Source organism: Babylonia areolata, chromosome 26, assembly GCF_041734735.1.
Source record: "Babylonia areolata isolate BAREFJ2019XMU chromosome 26, ASM4173473v1, whole genome shotgun sequence".
In the NCBI taxonomy this organism is placed as follows: domain Eukaryota; kingdom Metazoa; phylum Mollusca; class Gastropoda; order Neogastropoda; family Buccinidae; genus Babylonia; species Babylonia areolata.
The window spans coordinates 19,228,434-19,233,433 of record NC_134901.1 but is presented as its reverse complement, the minus strand read 5'-3'; positions in this window follow the sequence as shown (position 1 = coordinate 19,233,433).

Here is a 5,000-nt window from a genome sequence, read left to right as displayed (position 1 = left end):
CAGAGAGACAAATAAACAGAGAGACAGAGACAGAGCAACCGAGAGACCGAGAGATCGCAGCGTGCACGTACATTACGCTTTCCTAGATGACATAACCTTCCCAACAAATGATGACTGTAGCTTAGTCAACCTCCATTCCGCCACTGACTAATGAACGTTCAAGGATCATACACGGTGGATTACGACTGACAAGTAATAATAAGGAAGAAAAGAAAAGAAAAAGGCAAAAACAAAAAAAAAGACCAAACGAAAATGTGTTCACTTAGAGCGGGTTTTACTCAAGACTGAGGCAATAACTGTTGCGAAATATAGTACGTGCGATATTGAGAAATGAAGCTTCGTGGTAAAGTGACCAGTTTGGACAATTTGCTAACTGCCAATAAGCCAGTTGTTAGTGTTTGAAGAATTATTGGGAAAAAAAATTAGAGACCCAAAAGTTTTTTACGACAGTACGGGGGTAGTAGGAGTTTATATTCACTTTGTCAAGGGCTCCGCATATATAAATTTGATTTGATATGGATGTCTTATGTAGCGCCTATCCTCGATCGGAGACCAAGCTCTAATTGTTTTACATGCACGGGGTCATTTGCACAACAGGCTGCCTACCAGGGTAGAGCCAACTGACGGCTGCTATTGGGCGCTCGTCATTCGTTTCCTGGGTCATTCAATCAGATTTCAGGCACGCACACATACACACTCAGACAGTTATGTAACATTCTACGTGTTTGTTTCTTTACCCCGCCATGTAGGCAGCCATACTCCGTTTTCTGGGGTGTGCATGCTGGGAATGTTCTTGTTTCCATAACCCACCGAACGCTGATATGGATTACACGATCTTTAACGTGCGTATTTGATCTTCTGCGAGGGTATACACACGAAGGAAGCTCAGGCACTAGCAGGTCTGTACATTATAATTTATGTTGATCTGAGAGATCGGAAAAAAAAAAAAAAAAATCTGCACCCTTTACCCACCAGGCGCCGTTACCGAGATTCGAACCCGGGACCCTCAGATTGAAAGTCCAACGCTTTAACCACTCGGCTATTGCGCCCAATACCTTTTCCTTCTCGTCGCTTTCAAACTTTCCCGGCCGACGTCAGGTATGTACCAATTCGCACCTGAAGTGAAGTGAGAAAAAAATCGGAGTTACGTGCCTTTCCCCAATGACGGACGACACAACACCATGCCGATCCAACTCTGATCACTGTTGGAAACTGGACCAGAAGCTCAACGCACAACCGACTCTGCCACGACGAGCCCCACGCTCTCCCCTCCCCTCCCCCCCCCCCCCCCCCCCCCCCCCCCCACCCCCCCCCACCCCCCCACAGAACCCCCACCCCTCCCAAGAAGGTAGTGTGGACAAAAAATCAAATTAATGTGCTTTAATATTTCTTTCTTGTGTTTCAGTTTCAGTTTCAGTAGCTCAAGGAGGCGTCACTGCGTTCGGACAAATCCATATACGCTACACCACATCTGTCAAGCAGATGCCTGACCAGCAGCGTAACCCAACGCGCTTAGTCATGCCTTGAGAGGGAAAAAATGTAAATAAATAATAGATAAATACATAAAAAAGAACTACTACTAATAATAATAATATGTATAAGGCGCAAAAATTTGATGAAGTCAACTATAAGCGTACAAAAAAAAAAAAAAAAAAAGCAAAAAAAAAGCGTGTGTCTGTTAATAACCAACGCTTCAACAATTTACCAAGAAACGAAAGAATCTGTGATAGATATTCCACTACCGACATTGCCGATGAGTTCCACTATTTGTTTGTGTGTCCTTTCTTTGAAAGTGACAGACAAAAGTATCTACCTAGATATTTTAGAAACCGCCCAAACTCACTTAAATTCCACTTATTGTTTGGTTGTTTTTTTTTCGCAAAAAACAACAACAAAAGAATACTGTTAAAACTAAAAGCATTTGTCTTTTCTATTTGTGGTTCCTTTCGGTAAAGCTACGGCTGCGGTTAATGGATGAGGATGAATTATTTTATTAATGAATATTGGCGGTACCTATTGGTCTTCTGTGTGTTTCCCTCTTTGTTCTTTTGACATCACTCTTATTGTTTGTATGGTATATCTAAAATATGTATGTATGTAACGTTTGTTTGTATGGTATATCTAAAATATGTATGTATGTAACGTTTGTTTGTATGGTATATCTAAAATATGTATATATGTAACGTTTGTTTGTATGGTATATCTAAAATATGTATATATGTAACGTTTGTTTGTATGGTATATCTAAAATATGTATATATGTAACGTTTGTTTGCATGGTATATCTAAAATATGTATGTATGTAACGTTTGTTTGTATGGTATATCTAAAATATGTATATATGTAACGTTTGTTTGTATGGTATATCTAAAATATGTATATATGTAACGTTTGTTTGTATGGTATATCTAAAATATGTATGTATGTAACGTTTCGATGCCCCCAGGGGGCACAAGAAATAAAGTTTTTGCCTTGCCTTGCCCTGCCTTGCCTTGCCCTGCCTTGCCCTGCCTTGCTTTGCCCTGCCTTGCCTTGCTTTGCCTTGCCTTGCCTTGCCCTGCCTTGCCCTGCCTTGCCTTGCCTTGCCTTGCCTTGCCTTGCCTTGCCTTTACCTCTATCTGACTCTCTGTTTGCCATTCTGTCCCATCCTCGTGTCTGTCTGTCTGTCTGTATGTCAACATTCCTCTCTTTCTTCCTCTCCAACCATTGGTCTCTCGCAATGAAGGCTGTCTGTCTGTCTGTATGTCAGCCTACCTCTCTTTCTTCCTCTCGAACCATTGATCTCTCGCATTGAAGGCTGTCTGTCTGTCTGTCTGTATGTCAACCTACCTCTCTCTGTTCCTCTCCAACCATTGGTCTCTCGCAATGAAGGCTGTCTGTCTGTCTGTATGGCAAACTACCTCTCTTTCTTCCTCTCCAACCATTGGTCTCTCGCAATGGAGGCTGTCTGTATGTCTGTCTGTCTGTATGTCAACCTACCTCTCTCTGTTCCTCTCCAACCATTGGTCTCTCGCAATGAAGGCTGTCTGTCTGTCTGTCTGTCTGTATGTCAACCTACCTCTCTTTCTTCCTCTCCAACCATTGGTCTCTCGCAATGAAGGCTGTCTGTCTGTCTGTATGTCAACCTTCCTCTCTTTCTTCCTCTCCAACCATTGGTCTCTCGCAATGAAGGCTGTCTGTCTGTCTGTCTGTCTGTATGTCAGCCTACCTCTCTTTCTTCCTCTCCAACCATTGGTCTCTCGCAATGAAGGCTGTCTGTCTGTCTGTCTGTATGTCAGCCTACCTCTCTTTCTTCCTCTCCAACCATTGGTCTCTCGCAATGAAGGCTGTCTGTCTGTCTGTCTGTATGTCAGCCTACCTCTCTTTCTTCCTCTCCAACCATTGGTCTCTCGCAATGAAGGCTGTCTGTCTGTCTGTCTGTCTGTATGTCAGCCTACCTCTCTTTCTTCCTCTCCAACCATTGGTCTCTCGCAATGAAGGCTGTCTGTCTGTCTGTCTGTATGTCAGCCTACCTCTCTTTCTTCCTCTCCAACCATTGGTCTCTCGCAATGAAGGCTGTCTGTCTGTCTGTCTGTCTGTATGTCAGCCTACCTCTCTTTCTTCCTCTCCAACCATTGGTCTCTCGCAATGAAGGCAATTCTCTTCAAACTGTACTAACGTTACGTATTCTCCTAAATCAATGTCATTCCGACAGCGGTTTCATTTCTACGAATCACACATACGTCACATAAACTTTTCTACTGGATTTGTTTTTTCTTTTTCAATTTTCATTTGTTTTCTTTGCAAGTGTATCTGTTTCTCTGTGTGTCTGTCTGTCGGTCGGTTCATCATACTAAAGGAGAGAGAAAGAGAGAGAGAGAGAGAGAGAGAGAGAGAGACAGACAGACAGACAGACAAACAGAGAGAGAGAGAGAGAGAGAGAGGCAGAGACGGACGGATACGGATGATAAATTCAAGTATAGTCCATTGCCCCTCATGAGTAGCTCAAGGAGGCGTCACTGCGTTCGGACAAATCCATATACGCTACACCACATCTGTCAAGCAGATGCCTGACCAGCAGCGTAACCCAACGCGCTTAGTCAGCCTCATGAAGGGTTGCAAACACATGAGCATATACCAAAAACAACAAGTAATACGCGGTCATGTCAACAAGAAACATACTTTGTTCAGGATTCTAAGACATCAGAGTCGATTGCAGTCTGAATGCTTTAAACAGATAGACAAATTTCGAATGGGCTGTTCTTGCCTAGAAGCCATGAGTAACGCTATCAGTATCAGTATCAGTAGCTCAAGGAGGCGTCACTGCGTTTGGTCAAATCCATATACGCAACACCACATCTGCCAAGCAGATGCCTGACCAGCAGCGTAACCCAACGCGCTTAGTCAGGCCTTGAGAAAAAAAAAAGTAAATGAATAGAATAGATAAATAGACCAAAAAAAAAATCAAATAAATAAATAACAGTAAAAATAAAATAAAATAATAAATAAATAAATAAATAAAATAAGATAAAATAAAATAGATAAATAAAAATAAAAATAAAATAAAATACATAAAAAATGTAACGCTAATCTCATCTGACTGGGAAATTTACAAAAGTTAGGTGATTCTAAGACTTAGTTCTTAAGTCATGCAGGACAGGGCAACTAAGAACGAAATGTATTCCATTTTCTTCTCCCTCGCTGCACAGTTTGCGCATCAGATCAGCTGCATTATGAGTTATGTATCGGTAATAGTGTACTGCAGTATCAGAAAGTCGGACTCTTGCCATCGAATACTTCAAATGTCGATCTATGTTTGAATGTAAATACGTTTTGACATCCGGTACAGTGCAAAATGTTCTGTAAACATTAAATCTCACGCTGTTACTAACATGAAAACTTCATTCCTGCCATCTGCGTACAACTACCCTTTCTTTAAATACTCTACTTTAAAAAAAAAAAAAAAAAAAAAATATTTTATTTATTTATTTATTATTATTATTATTATTATTATTATTATT